Here is a 24,407-nt window from a genome sequence, read left to right as displayed (position 1 = left end):
TATAGATAGATAGATAGATAGATAGATAGATAGATAGATAGATAGATAGATAGATGATAGATAGATGATAGATAGATAGATAGATAGATGATAGATAGATAGATAGATAGTTGATAGAGATGATAGAAGCATTCAGTGCTGCGCATGATGACAATGACACAAGGAAATGCTAGGGTGTGTTTCTTCCAGTACATCATCTGTGTCTTGTCTTCACCCCAAATAAATTGTTGGGTGAATGCCTGAAGTACAGGGATCTTCCTGGACTAATGGAGGCACCCTGCATAACTGGCTCTAAATCATATGGGGTGCTTCCACAAGTACATGAGGCCCCACGACAGACTTTCACTCTCTAGCCCATGGAGGGGATGGTGATGCACCTGGAGGGGCCAGGACTTGGTTGTGATGCTCCACTCTCCATCCCATTATTTTCACCGCATATAGCAACCGAGCACCCAAATAAGGTAATAGATCTCTACATACATTCCACGAATGTGTGCTTTTCATGTACAAAAAATGGAAAGAAATGAAGTAACCATTTCACCCAAAACCCACAGAACTCTGGTGTTTTAATCTTCCATTGAGAAAATCTAAAGCCTTGCCAATATTTCTGCTCAGACTGAGTCCAAAAGGTTCGATTTATTAATGTTTGCTACCTTCTCAAAGTTCATTAGCCTCTCCCTCAATCTTTGTTTAAAGGTCTAACTTTTTATATACCCAACTTTTTCTCTCCATTCCTCCTCTAAATATTTTCTTCTTCTTTCACGTTTCCAGTTATTTACCACAACTATTCTTGCCGCAGGCAGCGCATTAAGTACCTGTGATGCCTACATTTTCATCTAATGCTGCCTTGCAAATCATTTTTAACAGGCAGATATTAGGATCCCTTCCAAACTCCACCTCTATAATCACTTTAAGGACAGGCAAAACTTCATTCCAAATGTTTTAATCTGCACTTAAACTTGTGTTTATAAATAAAGAGTGTCATTCATATTTGATTGCATAAATGTAAGTTACTGTGTTTAAAAGACGTCAAGATGGTTTAAATAAAATGGATACTTTTTGTGAGGTGTAATTCCAAACAGAAACAAAGAAAATCTTCTTCTTCTTCTTCTTCTTCTTCTTCTTCTTCTTCTTCTTCCTCCTCCTCCTCCTCCTCCTCCTCCTCCTCCAGTGGTACCTCTGGATGCGAACGGGATCCGTTCTGGAGCCTCATTTGCATCCTGAAGTGAACGCAACCCATGTCTGTGCGTGTGCGGGTCACAATTTGCCGCTTCTGTGCATACGTGTGACGTCATTTTGAGCGTCTGCGCGTGCGCGAGCGGCGAAACCCGGAAGTAACACACTCCGTTACTTCCGGGTCACCACAGAGCGTAACCTGAAAACACTCAACCTGAAGCACATTTAACCCAAGGTGTTGTTGTTGTTTAGTCGTTTAGCCGTGTCCGACTCTTTGTGACCCCATGGACTAGAGCACACCAGGCACTTCTGTCTTCCATTGCCTCCCGCAGTTTGGTCAGACTCATGCTGGTAGCTTCGAGAACACTGTCCAAACATCTCATCCTCTGTCGTCCCCTTCTCCTTGTGCCCTCCATCTTTCCCAACATCAGGGTCTTTTCCAGGGAGTCTTCTCTTCTCATAAGGTGGCCAAAGTATTGGAGCCTCAGCTTCAGGATCTGTCCTTCCAGTGAACATAACCCAAGGTATGACTGTATTATTAAAAATGCATGGACACAAAGTCTTGGGGCATTATGTTTGCTCCTGTGTGCAAAGTATTGATAAAGATAAAAAATATTGAGAGGGTTGGGGGAGCAAAGTGAAGGGCAGGAGGGGTCCCGAACCCTTTTCATGTCTGGTGGCTTTCATTTGTAAACGATTCCCTAACTCCACCTATTTTTCTCCACTTAACAAATAAGACTTGGATTCCTGGCTGCTAGGGATCAGTTGATTTCTGATCCATGTCACTTTCTTTGCAATTATTCACTTTTTGGACCACCTGTTTCCACATTATTCTAGAATCATAGAATCATAGAGTTGGAAGAGACCACAAGGGCCATCAAGTCCAACCCCCTGCCAAGCAGGAAACACCATCAGAGCACTCCTGACATATGGTTGCCAAGCCTCTGCTTAAAGACCTCCAAAGAAGGAGACTCCACCACACTCCTTGGCAGCAAATTCCACTGTCAAACAGCTCTTACTGTCAGGAAGTTCTTCCTAATGTTTAGGTGGAATCTTCTTTCTTGTAGTTTGGATCCATTGCTCCGTGTCCGCTTCTCTGGAGCAGCAGAAAACAACCTTTCTCCCTCCTCTATGTGACATCCTTTTATATATTTGAACATGGCTATCATATCACCCCTTAACCTCCTCTTCTCCAGGCTAAACATGCCCAGCTCCCTTAGCCGTTCCTCATAAGGCATCATTTCCAGGCCTTTGACCATTTTGGTTGCCCTCCTCTGGACACGTTCCAGTTTGTCAGTGTCCTTCTTGAACTGTGGTGCCCAGAACTGGACACAGTACTCCAGGTGAGGTCTGACCAGAGCAGAATACAGTGGCACTATTACTTCCCTTGATCTAGATGCTATACTCCTATTGATGCAGCCCAGAATTGCATTGGCTTTTTTAGCTGCCGCGTCACACTGTTGGCTCATGTCAAGTTTGTGGTCAACCAAGACTCCTAGATCCTTTTCACATGTACTGCTCTCAAGCCAGGTGTCACCCATCTTGTATTTGTGCCTCTCATTTTTTTTGCCCAAGTGCAATACTTTACATTTCTCCCTGTTAAAATTCATCTTGTTTGTTTTGGCCCAGTTCTCTAATCTGTCAAGGTCATTTTGAAGTGTGATCCTGTCCTCTGGGGTGTTAGCCACCCCTCCCAGTTTGGTGCCATCTGCAAATTTGATCAGGATGCCCTTGAGTCCATCATCCAAGTCGTTGATAAAGATGTTGAATAAGACCGGGCCCAAGACAGAACCCTGTGGCACCCCATAGTCACTCTTCTCCAGGATGAAGAGGAACCATTGATGAGCACCCTTTGGGTTCAGTCAGTCAGCCAGTTACAAATCCACTGAGTGGTAGCATAGTCAAGACCGCATTTTACCAGCTTCTTTACAAGAATATCATGGGGCACCTTGTCAAATGCCTTGCTGAAATCAAGGTAGGCTACATCCATTGCGTTCCCTTCATCTACCAGGCTTGTAATTCTGTCAAAAAACGAGATCAGGTTAGTCTGACATGACTTATTTTTCAGAAATCCATGCTGACTATTAGTGATCACAGCATTCCTTTCTAGGTGCTCACAGACTGTTTGCTTAATGATCTGCTCCAGAATCTTCCCTGCTATTGATGTCAGACTGACTGGGCGGTAATTATTTGGGTCCTCTCTTTCCCCCTTTTTGAAAATAGGGACAACATTTGCCCTCCTCCAGTCTGCCGGGACTTCACCTGTTCTGCACCATCGCTACTGGGTGCTGCTTGCTGTTGTTTTAAAGCTGCAGAAAAAATTGCATTTCTGATTTTTTTCTTGCGATGTACAGTTCCAAACACATTTTGCCTCAAAATATGCATTTACAAATGCATTTACCCTGCCATCCAAAGATGCAGAAGGAGAGTTCTGACCTCGGAGGTGGAGATCCTACCTTGGAGGGTCTCTCTCCGCCACTGCAGAAGCTACTGCAGCCCCTACCTGACTAATGTAGGACTTCAGAAATTGATAGAGGCGGATAATTTTCATGCCAGTGTCAGACTGGGGAGAGATACAGTTCTGAAGAATTCTGACCCCCCCCCCCTAGAACAGGGGGTGGAATGGAGCTGGCAAATCTAATTCCCTCCTGTTTGAACCAATGTAGGCAAAAGTATTTTAAACAAACAAACAAACAAGCCTGGAAAATAACAACAACAACAACAACAAATTTTATTTATACCCCATCCTCCCTGGCCAGAGCCAAGCTCAGGGCAGCTAACGCCAGTAAAATTACAATAAAAACATAATAGGGAAAAACCAAATTAAAATACAGGTTAAAATGCAATTTAAAATGCAGCCTCATTTTAAAAGTAGCCCAGAGATCAAAACCATAAGGGAAGGGAAACATAAGGGTCAGACTGAGTCCAAGCCAAAGGCCAGGCGGAACAGCTCTGTCTTGCAGGCCCTGCAGAAAGAAATCAGATCCCGCAGGGCCCTAGTCTCTTGTGACAGAGCGTTCCACCAAGTCGGGGCCAGTACTGAAAAGGCCCTGGCCCTAGTTGAGACCAATCTAACCACCTTGCGACCTGGGACCTCCAAATTGTTGTCATTTGTGGACCTTAAGGTCCTCTGCTGCAGGGCATACCAAGAGAGGCGGTCCCGTAGGGATGAAAGAGCATGAAAGCTCTGCTCTGCCTTCATTTCTGCCTCGCATGTCTGAGCCCAGCAGGTCTTTGGATATGGCTGGTTAGTCTGCTCCACCACTTGCCTCCCCCTGTAGGATGGCTCTCTTAATATATGTTTTCTGAGCTGGAATCTATGATGCAACATTTGGAGAGGAAAACCACATAGAAGGCTCTGTTTCAAGCCACGGGTTAGCATGGGATATATGGATCATGGTCCATTCACACTGGGATTTGTAAAATTCACATTCCCCAAGCATCCCTGATGATGGTGGGGAAACAGCTGGGGAGATCGGGAGAATGGAAAGAGTGGCAGATGGGCAGAAGTATTGGGTGATGGTGGGATGGTTCTACATGTAAACCGAGTCAATTGAAACACCCTGAGATATGACACAAGAAGCTATAAAAATGCTATCTGCAGTGTTGAATCTGGGGTGACTCATGCACACATGCTTACAGTTACCAATTTATTGTATTTTTTAAAATGAATCTACACCCCACATTTCACTATATGTCCCCAAAGGGCTTATGGGGGGTGGGGGGGCGGACTGTGCAATCTATAAAATGTGAAACATCACAAAATAGATAGCAGGTTTTTAAATGGTGGTTGAATGGCCATCTGTCAGGGATTATTTAGCTATGATACCTGCATAGATGGTCCTTTGGGCCCCTTCCAACTTGATGGCTCTGTGAAAGTAGTACTTGCAGTGCAAAAGCTTCCTGAAAGAAAAGTGTTTTAACCCAGCCCTTGAAACCCGGTGTCTGTCTGATTTCCGAATGTTGGGAGTTCCATAGAGCTTGGCTTACTACACTGAAGCCATGACTCATCATTGACTTAAATTGTGCTTCTCATCCATGGGGGACCTTCTAATACAGCTTCCCCGCCCACGGATGATCTCAGTTACCGGTTTGGGACATATGGGCAAGGCAGTCCTTAAGTGATGGATGTGCCTATATGAGCCAGCCCAGCAGTTTGGACTGAAGCAAAACAGAAAGCTGTGCCTAAAAAGAGCTTCTTTGATGCCCGTCAAAGGAGACATTTTTGAGCAGGTACTTGATTGCCATTTATTGAGCTTGGCTGCATCGATTCTGCCAAGTTCCAGGCAGATGGCCCAGGTATCCTCTGGGGGGCCATTTCAATCCAGATGATCAGGTGTTGTTTATATTTACAGAAGAGTTCAGATGAAAATAAAACCGCTCAGCCTATCCGTTATCAGCCTCCTCCGATCTGCTCTTGTTGCGCAGGTGGCAGCTATGAAATAGTTGAGTAGCAAGGCAGGGGAGGAGGTGTGAGGTTTTTAATGTCGAAGTACTTGCAGTGGGATGCTTCAGATCTTTAAGCGGTCTTTGTGGAAGGGAAGATGAATTAACAAAAACATGAGACTGCTATTACTGTTCTGTTGGGCACCGGAAGCGTAGAATTTTGTATGAAGCGACTGCAAAGGGACTGCATTTTTCACTTCCACCGAAATAGTTTAACTAGCAGGTGAAAGTATGTTGCTATTTATTGTTTCCAAGCCACTTTGGGGTCCACTTGAATGGAAAGCAGCATAGAAATATAGTAAATCATATCATATCAAGAGGGATTTAATAAGCACCAAAACCTCATCAGTGAATCATTAATAAATCAAACTTATACCCCACCCATTCTCCAGTACACTCAGAGAGATCTACATGGGTGAGGTTTAAAACATCTTATCCTTAAATCATGTCTCTGAGATAGGCTAAACTGAGAGATAGAGACCCAAAGTCACCAAATGAGCTTCATAACTGAATGATTATGTATGATGTCATAAATAAGTATTTATGATTATTTATTATGATGTCCCCAGAGTGGCTGGGGGGACCCAGCCAGATGGGCAGGGTATAAATATTACAACAACAATATTACAACAACAACAACAACAACAACAACAACTTTATTCTATGGTTCATTTGCATATATACTTTTCGACCCCAAAACAGTGAAAGACATATTAATAAAAAAAGAAATATGCAACTACAATAAAACCATTAAAACAATATAAACTAGCAAAATACCAGTCACACTGGAGTTATGTTAAAAATGCCTTTCAGTCTTGTGGCAAACCAACCAACCAACCAACCTGGAAAAACCACCCATCAAACCTACCCCTATACACATTCTCCCCCATCCCTGACCTGGAGGAACAGAGTCCCCCCAACAGGCTCTCATCCTGGGCAGAAACCACTTCTTTCCCCCACTACAGGAGCCCAGGCATTAATCCACATTACATTACTCAGAGCCTGGAGAGAGAGAAATCTACAAACCTACACCCACCTACCTCCTGTCTCCCACTGGGAAGATCCACAACAGGCTTTCGCCATGGAGCATGAAAAAACTTCCTCCTACCTCTGCCAGTGCCTACAACCACATTTGTGTGGGAATTGGGCTTTACAGAGTTATGCGGAAGAGAATCCAGGTCGTTTGACCCTTTAATTTCTTCCCTTTTCCCTCCTATGAAAACTACACTCTCTTTTAAGGTTTAAATAACAAATAGCTTTTTACCCAGTGTACTTGCACTTGTTAGATTAAATATACAAGACAGGTATGTGTTACTTACATTGCTAATATATCTTACATATAAATTTGCATCTAAGATAAAAACTGTTACAGGCTACCTCTGAGGCAGACAGCAGAACAACTGCTCTCACACGAAATACTGTTAATAACTGTCATAACTGTACCAACTGAAATAACTGTCCCGGGCATATGATATCACAGAGTTCTATAGCCCTTGTGAGCATTAATCCTTTACTTAGGCTCTTGGTTGCTTTCCTCCCAGTTTGAAGTTGCATGACAGTGTGATGCAACTAAGAAAAGAAAAGCTAATGCCATTCTAGGCTGCATCAACAGTAGCAGAGTGTCCAGATCAAAGGAAGTAATAGCAATAGTACAATTCTATTCTGCCTTGCTCAGACCCCACTTGGAGGGCTGCATCCAGCACACAGATGGAATGTGTTCAGAGGAGGGCAACCAAGATAACCAACCCTTATGAGGAACGGTTGAGGGAGTTGGGTATGTATAGCCTGAAGAAGAGAAGACTAAGAGAAGATACGATGATGTTGTTGTTGTTGATTAGTCGTTTAGTCGTGTCCGACTCTTCGTGACCCCATGGACCAGAGCACGCCAGGCACTCCTATCTTCCACTGCCTCCCGCAGTTTCGTCAAACTCATGTTCGTAGCTTCAAGAACACTGTCCAACCATCTTGTCCTCTGTCCTCCCCTTCTCCTTGTGCCCTCCATCTTTCCCAACATCAGGGTCTTTTCCAGGGAGTCTTCTCTTCTCATGAGGTGGCCAAAGTATTGGAGCCTCAGCTTCAGGATCTGTCCTTCCAGTGAGCACTCAGGGCTGATTTCCTTCAGAATGGATAGGTTTGATCTTCTTGCAGTCCATGGGACTCTCAAGAGTCTCCTCCAGCAGCATAATTCAAAAGCATCAATTCTTTGGCGATCAGCCTTCTTTATGGTCCAGCTTTCACTTCCTCACATCACTACTGGGAAAACCATAGCTTTAACTATACGGACCTTTGTTGGCAAGGTGATGTCTCTGCTTTTTAAGATGCTGTCTAGGTTTAGCTAAAGGGCTGGCGCATAGAGCCAACTTGTTTTCCACTGCTCCAGAGCATAGGACCCAGAACAACAGGTTCAAATAGCAAGAAAGGCGATTCCTATGAAACATTAGGAAGAACTGTAAGAGCTGTTCGGCAGTGGGATGGACTACCTTGGAAGCTGATAGACTCTCCTTCATTTGAGGTTTTTTAGCAGAGTTTGGAGGGCAACCTGACATGGATGCTTTAGTTGAGATTTCTGCATTGCAGGGAGTTAGACTAGATGACCCCCAAGGTCCCTTCAAACTCTAAAGGTCTAGGCTTCTGTTATTGTCTCTGGCTCAGTAGTGGATTGCATGGTGGGTCAGCACTGCTCACCTGACTGGCCGAGTTGCTGCTGTGGAATAGGAAGGAAAGGTGGAGATACAAGATGATGGGGAGGTCTCATGTGTGTGGGGGGGGGGCTACCTCTGTTCTCACACAGATTAAATGGAATTACCCTCCTGGTTCATTCTGAGCAAATGAAGGACAGTCAAATAAATGGGAATACTCTAGGATATTGGTGTAATGCTGTCCTGAAAATCTACCCTTTCAAGAAGTGCTGCACCCCATGTTGCACCACCTGAAGCTATCAAAGAGAGAGGAAATGTATGTCTCTTAATATTCAAAATAGGGTGAGTTTTCCAATTTCACAGTTCAAGTTTCTGAATGAGAAATTATGACGAGCAATTCAAACTCCCATTTTGGAAGTGCATCTTTTATCTCAAAGAAAACTTTTTTTGTCATCATGTGATTATTTTAATTCAAGCATGCTGTGAAATCTCATGAGCTATCAACTGTGAAATGACAATGGCTAAATACTGCAGCATGTTGTTTTCTAGAAGCTACTGTATTGGGGGGGGGGGTGTACCACCGCATGTTGCCAACTAGATAGTATTAGCCACTGTTAAAAACTTCTTCATGTATTTCATCAAATATAGCAGGGATGAGTTACCTTTTTCAGTCAAAGGTCCATTGCGTTCCATTGTGGAAACTTGGGGGGCCACCTGCCACTAGTGGGTGGGGGTCAGAGGCAAAAGTGGGAGGAGCAATGGATGTGACTTGTATCTTTGGACATTTAAGCCCTGCAGAAATAAATATATTTCTATATAAGTACAAGTGTAAGGAGGTCATCACACTGCAGTTCTTGTGGCTGCCAGTAGATGGCCATAGCAACTCCAGTGTCACATAAAGCAGCCAGGCACGTGAGTAAGCAAGCAGCTGCTCAGTCAACCTCTTTAATGGAGCAGGGAAGGCACTTCACTGAACAGTTTGATAAACTGCTCTGCAAAATGCCTCCACTCCTCCATTAAACATGGCTGCAGCAAGGTTTAACAGAAGAGGGAAGGTGCTTCATAAAAATGCTGTCTGAAGCTTCTTTAAAGGAGGTTGTGTAAGCTTTGAAGGGAGGGACCTAGTGTGCTCCGACACTGCCTCTGACAGTGGAGGAAAAACATAGCCATCATTTATTCACCATGAATGTGTCCAATTATATTTTCAAGCCATCCAAGTAGGTGGTCATCATTGTGGGGGTGAATTCCATAGTTTAACTATGTGCTATGTGGTGTGGGATGCAGTGCAATTATCTGCATTCCTGTGTATGTATACACAAGTTCGTTTTTGGTGTGTCCACATAGCTCAATAACCAATTTCAAACTGGCAATGTTGCCCCCAGATTCTAAAAGGATTGTACTTTCCAGATCTTATTCAATAGGTGACCATAAGACTACATGGACAGTGGGTAATGGCTTTAAAAAATGGATCTGCTGCAGAGATATTGAATCATCTGTCTCCAGATCCCACCATCTGCCGATATCTTCTTGATTGTTTTCATTCTTCCATATAATTTGTTCTTGGATTAGGCTGGTGTTATGTCTAGATTCTGGCACTCCCAACTTCAGTTATTTTTACACTTGCCTTTTGCTTTTGTACTTCAGATAGCACAGATGTTCGCTTTCTTTACCTCCCAAATTAGGAACTCTCTTCCCTCAAAAGCATGGCTGGCACCAATGTACCACTAATAAATGCTCACACAATGGCTGGCAACGAAGCAGCCTATCTGGGTGAGCAATGTGACTTTGGAGTCGTGAGCTCACGCAATACTGCAGTTCTTCTTTCACAAAAAATCACGGTCTTCACATTTGCAGATTTCAAATTTGCAGCTGCGATTCCATGGTACTGACATTGTATTTCAAAGCAGAGTTGACATTCACACCAGGAGCCGGAGCCTACTTTCAGATCATTATTAAGTAAAACTCCACAGTGCTCTTTGAAAATACTTTTTATAAATAATAACGGCACCTGCTTCTTCATGTACCTCTTCTGACTGCAATAGGTGTCAGCCAAGCGGCAAACAAATCTTCACCATTCATTGATGCTAATAGCATTGAGCACACATTTCTAATTCCGTTACAGATGTTTTGCTGACAGAGAAAGATGACTCACCATTTCTGGAGCAGGGTAGAGACAGGCATGCCATCTCATCAAAGGCAATAATCAATTTTCTCCCAAATCTGCTCTGCATTGAATGATGCCATAATAAATTAATCGGGAACAAACCAGGCCAACGGTAGGGTTGACGAATAAAATGTGTCACACAGACAGGGGAAGCTTATAAATCAATTCAGCTGTGGCACAAAGGTCAGGCAATGAGGCACTAATAAAGCATGCCTGATAGCTAGCAAAGAAATTACTTTGACTTCTTTTTCTCCCCCTTTTCCTTGATGCGGCATTTTCATTATGTTGAATCAAACCATCCCATTATTGGTTAGCTGCTGCGCCTTCGCATGGGCAAGAAAGATCTGTCCACTGTCTCCAGTTTCCATTACTGTCCTTATTATATGGAGGGAAACTGTTGGAAGCCACAATTGGGAGCCTCTTTGGAAGCTACAACTGGGTCAGAAGGCAGCAGTAAGCCAGTGTAGCGCTAGGGGGCAGAGTGTTGACCTAGGACCTGTGAGACCAGATGTCAAATCACCACACAACCATCAAGGTCACCGGGTGACCTTGGACCAGTCACCAAGTCTGTGTGCACAACAAGGCTTTGAAGCATACACACAGCCCTCTAAAAAAAACCCAAAAGGTTCTTGGAAACTTTAGTATGTTAAGGGTGCTGTGAACTATATTTCTGTGAGGAGTAAACAGTGGTTCTCAGAATTCTTCCTCCCGCAAGCTACTGTTGGTATATTGGAAGCTTCCTTCCATCGTTGGGCAATAACTATTCTGTGAACCACCGTGAGACCTCCAGGTATAGGACAGTATATAAATTCAATTAACAACAACAAGAAGAAGAAGCCTAGCTGCTGTGAACAAGAAGGAAATTGATTCTTTAAATTTGAGATTAGAATTTGCAGTTAGATCTAAGGATAACAAGGCAAGTGCCGAATTAGGAAAAATTAGACTGTATTGTGATTTTGGAGGCCAGACGAAACACTTTTTCCCCAACCCAAAAGCCATTAACCAAAGTACATTTCCACCAAGTATGAAAATAAGAGCATTGTTCTCCACAGCCTTTCCAGAGAAGTGGTGAGCTTGAAGAAATAATTATTGCAAGGTGTGTGGGTGTCCAGTGCCATCAAAAGATAATTTCAAGATAATTTCAAAGATGGATTGCGCCATGCATTTTCCCTTATCAAAATCCCTATTTCAGTTTCCTGTCTTGTTCCGATAACTTTTGTGTTGCCAACAAAGCTGTTTGGTATCCTGCCATACATTGTTGACACTGCCCCTTTCATGTCATAGCTAGTTCTACTATGTAGTGATTCTAAAAGGGTCTCAAGCCCTCACCTGTGTGTACCAAATGCTTTTGCGAAAGTGCCCAGTTGGTAAAGTTGTAGCCAATACAATCCCAGAATTCTTGTTCCACACTGTGATGTGATGTATTACATTTTTTAATTTTATTTTGGTCAATTATAGTATTTCTAAATTTGCATTTATACATGTAAATTAGCACAGAGAGATTTTATGGAAGGTGATGTTCTTTTTTGTTGTTTTCGTGTGCACAAGAAGAAGAGAAAAAGCTGAAGTAAATCTGGTTGCCATAGGCAGTGGTGAGAATCAGATCAATGACCTTCTCAAGCATACCTTGATCTCTCAGCCACAATGCTATACCTGCATGAACGCACACACGCACTCTCACACACATATTTTCCTCGTTTCCCGGATCATTTTTTTCCTGATTTGCTGCAAGAAAACATTGCGGTGAAGAAGAAGAAGCAGGAAAAAAGAGGGAGACTTTAAACAGGAGCATTACTCAGAGGGCAGAAGAAACCTCCCTCAATAACACCAGCTGGAAAAAGTGATTTGCTAAAGATTGCCGCCCAAATAGCTACATTCATTAGCTGTCACAGTGTATCCCAGATCAGGCTATTAACCATTCCAGCTTTGACATTTTTATGTCTCAGGCCCTAGATTTTTTCCATCAAATGTCTTTATTAAATCAGATTAATCTCCTGGTGAAATTACTCCTTCTTCTTAAAGAGAGCACAAAGAGCAAAATAGCTTTTGATCGCAGAATCATAGAGTTGGTAGGTTCAACAAAGGCCATGCAATCCAACCCTTTGGCAATGCAGCGTTCCTGGTAAGATCCATCCTTTTACTTAAAATCATTGAATGAAGGCGAAGCTACCCTCTACTGCTGCAGTCTGCTCCACTTTGTGACGTGTTGTCAGGAAGTTCTTCTACATATTTAGTCAAAATCCTTGTCCTGAGCTCAGCAGGGCTGTTGGGGTTGGGCTGGCATAGGAACAGCAAGAAGCAGAGAGGTGAGCTGAATTGGAGGGTGCCAAATTCACTGCATTTTTTTTTTTTAATTATTTTAGTTTATAATTTTTATTTTATTTTGCAACACAAACACATACACTCATAAAACTGAACATAAAAATGAAAACAGAAAAACAGAAAGAAACACAAACGTGAAAAGAAAAAAACAATGTCAAAGTAAAATACAAAGGCTTCTACAAAAACAAATAGTGAACAATGTATGTATACCATGTTTCAATTCTTCTTTTCTTCCAATTGAATTCCTTCATCCTCAGCACGGTTCTGTTTTCGTTTTTGGTAAACTGTTTCCGTCTTATTTCGTTTTTACCCTTTTTCTTTCTATTTTTAGCTTTTACATCATGATTTGTTTTGCAAAGTGAATCGAAACAAGTCCAAGTATTAATTTGAGGGCACTGCTTTTTTAAGGTAGTCTCTATATTTTCCTCATTCTTTTTGAAATTTTTGTTTGGGCTGACCCCTAATTGCATCTGTCATTCTAGCCAATTCTATATAGTCAAATAATTTATCTTGCCATTCTTTTTTTTCTTTTTTTGTCAGAATTCTTTCTCCCCCCCCCCCAATTTTTAGCAATTAGTGTTCTCGCAGTCACTGTAGCATAAAGAAATATTTTCATATTTTCTCTGGCTATATCAGTGCCTAGTATCCCCAGTAAAAAAGCTTCTGTTTTCTCAATGAAATGTTGTTTAAACAGTTTCTTTAGCTCTTCATATCCCATATCCCAGAAGCCTTTGATTTTATCACAAGTCCACCATATATGTAGGAGCATCCCCTCTACTTGGTTACACCTCCAACACATATTTGATTTTGTTTTATACATTTTACATATTTTGGTTGGGGTTAAATACCACCTGTAAAACATCTTTATCAAATGTTTCTTTATCGCCTCACAAGCCATAAATTTCCAAACATTTTTTTTAAAAAACCATTTTCACAGCGTTTTGTTTAAATATGTGTGTAGATTCCACCTCTGTGGTGGCTGGGGAGAATTTTCATGAGCCCAGAGGTGAAGCTGCAGCAAATGAGCTGGGGGGGTGCAGCCTAGCCACCAAGAACCAGGTTCCACCTTTTCAGGCGACAGCAGATGCCCTGACGGAGAACTCGCTTGCCACCCCAATTTCCCCACAAGGCAAGAGAGTCTCGTGTGAGAGTGCATCACATCTTGTCTTTAAAAGCTTGGTGAGAGGGATGGGAAAGCTTGTTGAGAAATCATCACTGCTCCCAATTGTGAACTACTGCATCTAGACTTCGGAATTCCATCTCTAGAAAAGGTAGACGCTGGCTCCTCCCTTCACTAGCAGGTGAAGACTTCATTGTTCCAACAGGCTTTGGGGAACTGACTGTGTTTAATTCAAGGATTGGTGCCAAGCTATTTTTATTGTAATTATTTGTATGTTTTAAACAGATTTTATACAGTCATACCTCGGGTTACAGATGCTTCAGGTTGCCTTTTTTTGGGTTGCAGACCTGAACGGGTTACTTCCAGGTTTTGGCAGTCGCGCTTGCGCAGAAGCACTGAATCACAACCCACGCGTGCGCAGACATGCAGACTTAGGTTGCGACCCGAGCGTCCATTATATATGTCTTTAATTCTATCAGCATTTAGTTGCTTTTTAATGGTTGTGCTTTCTATGTTTTTAATAGTTATTGTTTTTAATCTTTAAGTCACCCTGAATTCCGTCAGGGGAAAAGGTAGGGTATAAATAAATAGATAATAATAATAACTTCTTGCTCTGCTGTGCAACTCCTGAATTATGACTCCAGAGCCCTGTGCGGCTGTTGAGCCTGTATTACTTGCCTGGATAAAGATATCTTTCTTATTTCCAAGTGAGAGTCTCTGTCTGTGTGTGTCAGGCAGGAGCTAGGACAATAGTATCCCCCCTGTAAATTGAATCCATTAGTTCAGGTCCTGACCTCTGGAGCAACGGAAAACAGCATTGCTCCCCTGTCTATGTGACAGCACTTCAAATATTTGAAGATGGCTAGCATAATACCACTTAATCGTCTCCTTTCCAGGTTGATCACAAGTGACCCCTGTATCATATCATACTGTAGGGCAAAGGTACACCATAGCTTCACAGGTGCATCTTCACTTAATGATTGCAGCATTATGAAAACCTGCAAGTATGTGTGGCCCTTTTTGTTGCTGGCATTCATCTGTCTTAATAATAATAATAAATTTTTATTTATACCCCGCCCTCCCCAGCCAGAGCCGGGCTTAGGGCTGTTGGGGTTGGGCTGGCATAGGAACAGCAAGAAGCAGAGAGGTGAGCTGAATTGGAGGGTGCCAAATTCACTGCATTTTTCAAAAAAAAAAAAAAAATTAGTTTATAATTTTTATTTTATTTTGCAGCCAGAGGCTCAGGGCGGCTAACACCAGTAAATTTACAACAAAAACATAATGGGGGGGGGACAATTAAAAATACAGGTTAAAATGCAATTTAAAATGCAGCCTCATTTTAAAAGTAGCCCATGGATCAAAACTGTAAGGGGAGGGAAAACATAAGGGTCAGACTGAGACCAAACCAAAGGCCAGACAGAACAGCTCTGTCTTGCAGGCCCTGTGGAAAGATGTCAAGTCCCGCAGAGATTGAGGTGGTGCGAATAACAAGATACCTGCACTCTTGACCATTTTGATCTGTGGAACAGGAACTTTTTCAAGTGCCACATAATATTCACCCCACACTTGTAAGCAATCTTTAATTTTTTTAGCATAGCTGCACCTACCCCCTGGAACGGCTTTCCCTCTGACATAAGGCATGCACCTTTACTATACTATTTTCAGTCCCTGCTAAAAGCTTCTTTTTTGTTTAGGGAAGCCACCCCAGGTATGCAAAGCCTACATGTATTTTAAAATGTAATTTTATGGTGTGTGGTTTGTGATGTTATTTGTGTTTTGATACACCTTTTTTTAGGTTAACTTATTTTTAACTCTGATTTTTATCAATAATTTTAATGTATATTTTACATTACATAAACTGCTTAGGGGTTTTTTACTATTCCTTTTCTTCTTCTTTACTATAATTGTTAATCTGTTAAATAAAATACAATGCATGAATGCATATTGCTTGGTAAGGAGGTGGACTTCACAATGGAACAAATTGTGTGGTTTTTTAAAAAAGCAAACAAACCAAAAACAATACAATACACCAAAATACAATTATTGTAATTTTTGTCATAACAATGAATTCATTTTAAAAGGAAAATCGAAGTACAATGAGACATTATTACAATCAGGATAATTGTACAATGTTTGATAAATTCACTTATGCAGGTTTCCTTTCCAAGATCCTGTAGTTCCATCTTCAAGACAAAAAAATACAGAGTATGATCTAACGGGTGTGTTTCTGTCTCTGATCGTCAGGGGGGAAAAGAGTCCAGTGTTAATGATGCTGCTTACATGGAGATAACCAAACATGAGAAACCACATCCAAGTTGCATCATCCAAGACTGGATCTCCGAATCAGCCTTCCCTTTCAGGGCCGTCTGTAGCATATATGCCACTGGAGTGCAAAGATCCACCCAGCACCCCCAAATTTAGTTTAGCCACTCCCAAAGGTGTCAAAGGTGCCTCTGACCCTGCTGTCGCAAAGCAGCTTTATACAATACATAACATAATATTTTGATGTAAGAGTTAATTTCACGTGCACGCACTGTCGTGAATGACAAGCGTAGCCACTGGCACAGCGCATCTTTGGTAAATGAGTGCACAAAGTCGAATGTCCTTTAGTGAAACAGTAGGAATACATTTCGGTAATACCTAGGTACAATGGTACTTCGGGTTAAGTACTTAATTCGTTCTGGAGGTCTGTTCTTAACCTGAAACTGTTCTTAACCTGAAGCACCACTTTAGTTAATGGTGCCTCCTGCTGCTGCTGCGCTGCAGGAGCACGATTTCTGTTCTCATCCTGAAGCAAAGTTCTTAACCCGAGGTACTATTTCTGGGTTAGCAGAGTCTGTAACCTGAAGCGTATGTAACCTGAGGTACCACTGTATATATGTTTTATGTTTTACTAGCTTGATCAAAATTATTTATTATTTCATAATAGGTAGATAGTTAAGAGCTAAGGCAACTTCAGTGGCGGGCACCTAGTGCCCCCCCCCCCAAATTTGGCACCCAGGTGCCCCGCACCCCTTGCACCCCAGGGTAAAGACGGCCCTGTTCCCTCTCCTTGTACCCTCTGGATGTTTTGGATTACAACTTCCATAGCATCAGCTAGCATGCCCATGTTGGCAAAGAATGGTTTAGACTGTGTTTAGACACATCTGATGACCAACTAAAGGATTAATAAAACAAGATCAGTTTATAGAAATATAACCACAGACTGCAAGCAGTAAAACTTCCAACAGGGCAAATTGTCTTTTGAGTTTCCCATGCTTATAGTAATATATCACCCTTTAAATCTGGGGGGGGGGGGGGGATGTCAAATTCAGACATTTATTATTACTCTAGGACAAGTAATGTGAAACACCGTGTAATGGTTTCACTATACCACAGGACACAGAAACATCAAGCAGGGACATCACGTAATGCTCAGTTTTGCCAATAAATTTCTGAAAGAGCCAATAATTGTTACATCCAAAGAGCAATTTGTTTCTGTGGTCTCGAGGACGCAATGTGTTAAGCCATTTTCATATCATTAAGGCTTTATGAGCAGAGAAACATGATGAACTTGGAGTTAAAGGCAACCAAGTGACATCCAGCCTTTTAAATAAGACCATCAGAAATTTGGCAAGACAACGAGGCAACGCGATCCCTTTGGCTGTCCAAATATTTGGAAAAGGGTGGCTGGAATAAGCAACAGCATGGTGTCAGAGTCCATCCCAATCATGATTTCGGGGTGGGAGGAGATGACCTTATTCAAGGAAGAAGAGTGAGATGCTCTAGATACATCTATTGTGATTGGAGATCCCGTAGAGCCTGATGTCCTACTCACCGGTGGTTGGTGTTCATAGGAATGGGTAGGTGTGCACACCATAGCTGTCAACCGTCTCTTATTTGGCGGGACATTCCCTTATCCCAGCGCTGTGTCCCGCTGCTGTCCCTTATTGATGATGTCCCTTAAATTTCCCAGGTTTCAAAGGAAGCAGCTCCTCTCCCTCCTTCCCTGCTGGCCAGGGAGGGAGGCTCCAACTGTGTTGCTTGGCTGCATTGCTCACCCAATAAGGAGTCTAAGAACAACTGGGGGGTGGAGCTTGCATGCCATGTGCCGATCAAATTGGCCGCATTGCCCGGGGATTCGCCTTTGCTCAGTGCTTCCCAGCAGAGAGGTGACGGTGGTTTTCCTTGCTGCATCCCCTTTGCCGGGTTGCTGCGCTGTGGGAACCACCACTTGAGGCTTCGTTTGGCTGCTAGCTGGGTTTTCTGCCTTTGGCTCGGAGGGGCTCAGAAGTTGAACATACCTGTGCTCTGAAAATCCCTTATTTTGGCTGCTGATCCCTTATTTTCGAGGCTGCTGGTCCCTTATTTTCAAATCTGTAAGTTGACAGCTATGGTGCACACACTACGTTGTCATCAGCATACTGCAGCTCTGTGACAGAAGTTACGGTTACCTTACTCTTTGCTTTCAGCCTACTCAGATTAAAGAGCTTTCCATCTGCTCAATATATGATTTCTACTCCAGTGGGGTGTTTCCCGTCAACAAAGTTTAGGATCATGGCAATGAAAATAATGAATAGAGTTGGGGTAATAACACAACCCTGCTTAACACCTGATCCTACTGTAAATGGTTCACTTGGAGAGCCATCGTTTTCTGCAATTTTTGCTGTTATATTATCATAGAGGAGCTGAATGATGTTCACAAATTTATCTGGGCAGCCAATTTTCAGAAGGACAGTCTATTACGATTTACAGTGTCAAAGGCCCCTTAGTCAGGTCAATAAACGCCATATACAGGGGTTGGTTTTGTTCTTTGCATTTTTATTGAAGCTGTCGAGTGGTGAAAATCATGTCCTCTGTCCCCCCAGAAGGTCTAAAAGCATTCTGGGATTCAGGAAGTGTAGCCTCGGACATTGTTAATTCGCTAAGATCCTTGCCAGAATTTTGCCAGCCGCCGGTAATAAAGAGATGCCTCGATAGTTTCCGCAATCTGTTCTGTCACCTTTTTTAAAGAGATTGATAATTTTGGCATCTCTAAAGTCTGCTGGGATCTCCTCTCTCTCTCCCATATTTTGTCAAAAGAGTGTGTTGGTAATAGCAAGGTTGTGCGTTGCACATGTAGTCAAAAATAAGATTCCGTTCTAGTTGCTGTTGCCAATTCCTTCTTTCCCAATATTCCCAGGCCACAGATCAAAATCTCGCCCAACTCTGGCATTAAAAATCACCCAGGAGGATAATTTTAGATGGCATCCAGCTGAGAGTAAAATTTTTCTTTAATGTCTTCATTGGCATTCAGTGTTGGTGCATAAGCGCTTAGAATAGTAGCCTGCTGGTTTTTGGCGAGTTTTATTCAAAGGGTTGAAATTCGCTCATAAATGCCGGAAGGGACTTCTGGCAAGAGCTTCACAAGATCGTTTTTGATAGCAAAGCCTACTCCATGTATTCAATGTTCTTGTTCAGGTAGACCTTTCCAGAAGAATGTTACACTCCTTTTTCTTCCTTGATTTGTCCCTCACCTGCTCTTCAAGTTTCTTGAAGTGCTGTGATATCAATGATTGATAAGCAGCATTCCTGAGGTGGCTTATAGCAGTCCACTGCCCTCACCAGGTGTAGTGCAACTAGGGGAGCAGCACTGTGATGTCTCAGAGATGGCACTTTGCCACATGGGTAGCACCATTCAGTATGCATGTGCAACACTGGTTTGAGCTGAATGTGTGAATTGGCTCCATTGAAAAGCACTGTGTGATATCATGTTTGTAAAGAACCGTGAAGCTGAGAGGGGAATCTTGTCACCTGGGCAGCCCAGGGCCTCCAATACACACTGCCCTGTGCCCTGGAGAAGTCACTTCAGTGACCCTAACACAAAAACAATGGGAGGCAGCAGTTATGAGCTACCAGTCTCTGCAATCACTGTGATTCTCCAGTGGCTTGACTTCACCCCCAGTTTTGACCTTTAAGGCCCTATGCGGCCTAGGACCCACGTACCTATGGGACCGCCTCTCCTGGTATGCCCCGCAGAGGACCTTAAGGTCCACAAATGACAACATTTTGGAGGTCCTAAGTCACAAGGTGGTTAGATTGGTCTCAACTAGGGCCAGGGCCTTTTCAGTACTGGCCCCGACTTGGTGGAACGCTCTGTCACAAGAGACTAGGGCTTGACATCTTTCCGCAGGGCCTGCAAGACAGAGCTGTTCCGTCTGGCCTTTGGTTTGGACTCAGTCTGACCCTTATGTTTCCCTCCCCTTATGGTTTTGATCTATGGGCTATTATTAAAATGAGGCTGCATTTTAAATTGTATTTTTAACCTGTATTTTAAATTGTTTCCCTCCCCTATTATGTTTTTATTGTAATTTTACTGGCGTTAGCTGCCCTAAGCCTCTGGCTGGGGAGGGCGGGGTATGAATAAAATTTATCATTATTATTATTATTAAGTGGGGATAGACTCTAGGGAAAACTTTCTCAACTTTAGTCCTCAGATGTTGTTGGACTACAACTCCCATCACCCCTAGCCAGCAGGACCAATCACCAGCCAGGGATGATGGGAGTTGTAGTTCAACAACATTTGGGGACCCAAGATTGAAAAAAGCTGGTCTAGGGGTTCCAAACTCTTACCCCAGAGTTCGGTTTCCTTGGAATGAAGGTCCAATGGCTATTGTTCTCCTTACCAGCCAAGTGAGAGGGGGTGAGGAAAAGACCCACCTATTTGTTTCTATGACAACGAAGCTCACTCAGTCATGATGGATCTCCCTCTTTTAAGATGCAGATGTTGGGCGCTTAGTTGCACACCTTGATAAAGGGAATATCTTAGCCAGCCTACCAGGTTCCCTCTTTTACATTGTAGCCTCTTATTTTGAAAGTGATCCACATTTTCAGTGCCTCGCCTAAACACATTATTGGAAGATGTCTCCCAGCCTTGACATTCCATACCTACCTTACTTTTAGTTATTTGGAGGGGAGGGGAAAGAGAAATGTCATCACAGTGCCAGGCATATTTGATCTTCCCACCATCTCTTTTACTGGCTCTATGTTTCCTCCTCTCCCACTGTGGATAAGGAAAAGGGATAAAGTGTAATAGCAGTGCAGTTCACACTTCGCTGAAGCCAGGAATAAGTTGCTCATGGAATGCAGTACTATGGCTTCAGTGGCCAAAAAAGAGGACACGGTTTTCCAATCAAAGAGAAAATAAAATAAAAAAGAGGGCAAAAGACAACTTGGGCTTGCATAAATTGTGTAAGGGCTAACTTGTAAATACAGATGCAAACTTGGAAATTATGGTGCTGGAGGAGACTCTTGAGAGTCCCATGGACTGCAAGAAGATCAAACCTATCCATTCTTAAGGAAATCAGCCCTGAGTGCTCACTGGAAGGACAGATCCTGAAGCTGAGGCTCCAATACTTTGGCCACCTCATGAGAAGAAAAGACCCTGATGTTGGGAAAGATTGAGGGCACAAGGAGAAGGGGACAACAGAGGACGAGATGGTTGGACAGTGTTCTCGAAGCTACCAGCATGAGTTTGACCAAACTGTGGGAGGCAGTGGAAGACAGGAGTGCCTGGTGTGCATGGGGTCATGAAGAGTCGGACATGACTAAATGATTAAACAACAACAACAAATAATTTAAATAGTGCTGCCTTGTTCACTTTTGAGTCTTATTTAACTGTTGATGTGCTTTGAATTAGACCAGAGTAGATCATACCTGCATGCATTTGAATTTGTATATGAGGAGTAACTTTTCTCTTTCCCATTCATATCAGTAGACATTCCCTTTTGTCCCAGCCTTTTATTTTGTTGATTCAATTATGTCAATTGAAAACTGACAGGGCATATTGGCACAAAGCTGTGCATGTGCTTTGTTTATCTTTTTTAAAAAGAAAAAGGAAAAAAATGTGCAAACCTGCAAAGGATGCTACTGGAAGTAAGAAATGGAGCAGATCTGGACGTTTAGCTGTTCTGACTTGAAAGACCTATCTGCTACAGTCAGTTACAGGTTTAAGACTGAGTAGCAGAGTCTCATCTTCCCTCTGCCCCCCACCCCCACCATTAATTTGTTCATGAATTGTGTTCCCCTGGCACATTTCTCTGAGGAAAGCTTTCATCTCTGGGGATTTGGACATCCATGTTAGTATGACGGATGCACTGTGCATAAATACTGCTTTGATCTCTTAAATATATCTGAAAATGTGCCATTTGCGAGTGGATGGAGTCTTTTGTCGTTTTGGGAAGGGTTATCCACAACATCCTGGTTCTGACAAATAGTTTTAGCGCCATTTGCCTCTTTTGCATTGTAGGTTGTAATTAACGGGAAACATGACACCAGCAATCTCAGAAGAAACAACAGCTCTCGGGGCGATCCCATTCTGCTTTCTGTTGGTCGCGCAACGTTGATCCAAGCCGAACAAGAGAGCCAAATTCAGAGCAGCTTGGGAGTTTAAAGCAGAAGTGGAGAAACTCAAGCCTTCCAGGCTTCTTCATCTGACCCTCAGGACTCTCCCCACAGGGCCTCACCCCTTTCCCCCAAGTTATGCTTCTTGCCAGCTCAGCTTTGCACCCTACGTGAGCACCTTTACCTGGTGCTGAGGCACTTTGAACTGAGGCAATGCCTCTTGCTTGCCTAGAGGGAGGATGAAGAGAGTTGTATGCGTACAGAACCTTTTGACTTTTGTTTGACTGGAATGTAGCTATCCTACTGCTCCAGCCCCTTTGCTCTCCAATCCTGCCAATGCAACGTGGCCTGCATTAAGTTGTCCATGTGGCCTGTGGATTGAAAAACGTTTCTGCATCCCAGTGTTAAGGAAACCAAGGTTCTTCCTAATGTCTCAACAAATGAAACTGATATGTAAAAATTGTTACGTGGGGGGAGGGGGAAGAGAGAGAGAGACATTGCACATACTTTTGTAAACCAAGAAAATCTTTAATAATAATAAAAAAGGAAACCAAGGCATTGCTGTTGTTGTTGATCTGCTTGATCTGTTGTGCTTTGTAAATTTTCAATCCTATTATCATAAAGGCAGTGATCTGAAAATGTACTTCATCAGCCCAAACAGACACCTTCATCTGCCCAAGCTGCAATAAAACATGTCGCTTCCATATTGGTCTCTACAACCACAGCAGGCACTGTAACCTTCCAACAGTTTGACCTCACCCCTAAAGGCACACTCCTCCACTGTATCCCAAGACAGATGCCAATAAGGTGTTGATAAAATAAAAAAAATCAGGGCCAGCATCAGTTTTGAGGGATTCCTCAGCAAATTGGCTTCTGGTAGTCTGCCTTGTCAGCTGCCAGTGGGCACCTTCCAATGTGGCTGAGCTGCAGATACAATGCAGGGCAATATAACCTTAAATAAAACTACTGAATAATGCAATAAAAAAATAAATCCATAAAAATATAGCAGCACATTTTGAAACATCTTCAGAGCAGGGAATTCCTCCTTTCTTCAGCCTCCCTGAAGGCACATTCTGACTCATAAAATACCACATGTTACACTTGAACTCTGCCCTACCTCTACACAAATCTCACAATACCCACTGCTCATCCCATTCTTCTCCCAAACCTCACCCATTTCCACCAATACCCACAAGCACACTATCCACGCAATTGCTCTGGTGGTTCACCAGTCACTCCTTCCACTCGGCAAAATGGCACTGTGAAAGCCAAGGAGACAATGAAGCCAGGGGAGAGAGCAGAAATTGCCGGAAAGCAACCTGTAGGAGACCTCTAGTAAAAAGACTCCTAACAGAAGAAATTACCCATACACAAAAGGCATTTCAAAGCAGCTTGGAATATGCCTCAGGTAAGTTCAGACTAGTGGAGGCTGGTCCATTACGGCAAATGAGGCACTATTCCATCAGTCTTCAGTCATCTCCCACCCGCCTGCCTTCTTACAGGTACTTACAACTAGTCCAAGGGGTGGCACTCCTTGCCAGCTGCCTCCTCCTAAGTCTCAGTGTTGGCCTTGTGGAACTCAGCAAGGAGGAGGATGGCAATATAACTCAAATGAGTTGGCTCTGCTATGGCTCCACCCACTGTTGGCCTTCCTGCCTTTCAGTCTGCATGTCCTAATGGGCATTAGCCATCATGGTTTGGTCTTGATGACTGGCTTCTTCATGGCTCATCTTAAACTGTCACCCACAAATCAGACCTGACATTGGGGGGCCCTTTGTCAGGTCTGATTTGTCCAGATTTCCAAACTGTTCATGCAGCCCTTAGCTCTGTTAACACATTCTACCAGCTTCACATGGTTTGAGATGGGTCTCACTACCATGACCCTACCTATGGATGGTGCTGTCTGAAGACAGTTTATGTGGACCTCAGTTCCCCTCCTGCATATTTGTTGAAGGTTTTATGACAGATTGATTCAATAATAATGTTTATCCTTTATCCTTTCTGCTCTCCCCCCCTCCCACCCCATTCCATTTTTTACTCCGAATGGGAGAATTGGATTGAGCAATTGTAACGCTTTGAAGGTGCTGCTTGTCTGCGAGTCTATGAGAAATAAAATGAGATTGATGCTTCTTGGTTTTCCTTTCAGATTTAAATTAAGATTAATGGAACTAAAGAACAA

The 24,407-nt window shown here is 42.9% G+C and overlaps 1 long non-coding RNA gene across 1 annotated transcript in view; it reads right to left on the bottom strand.

Annotated features, from left to right (window-relative positions):
- Window positions 1–24,407, bottom strand: part of LOC308475431 — a 163,059-nt gene that overhangs the window by 7,808 nt on the left and 130,844 nt on the right. Inside the window, exon 2 of the long non-coding RNA XR_013985185.1 lies at window positions 6,942–7,957. This is a non-coding gene — a long non-coding RNA (uncharacterized lncRNA). The remainder of the gene's footprint in view (window positions 1–6,941; window positions 7,958–24,407) is intronic.

This window comes from Podarcis pityusensis (assembly GCF_964106645.2).
Source record: "Podarcis pityusensis genome assembly, chromosome: 4".
In the NCBI taxonomy this organism is placed as follows: domain Eukaryota; kingdom Metazoa; phylum Chordata; class Lepidosauria; order Squamata; family Lacertidae; genus Podarcis; species Podarcis pityusensis.
The sequence above is the reverse complement of the archived record's forward strand: the minus strand, read 5'-3'. Positions and strand labels throughout refer to the sequence as shown.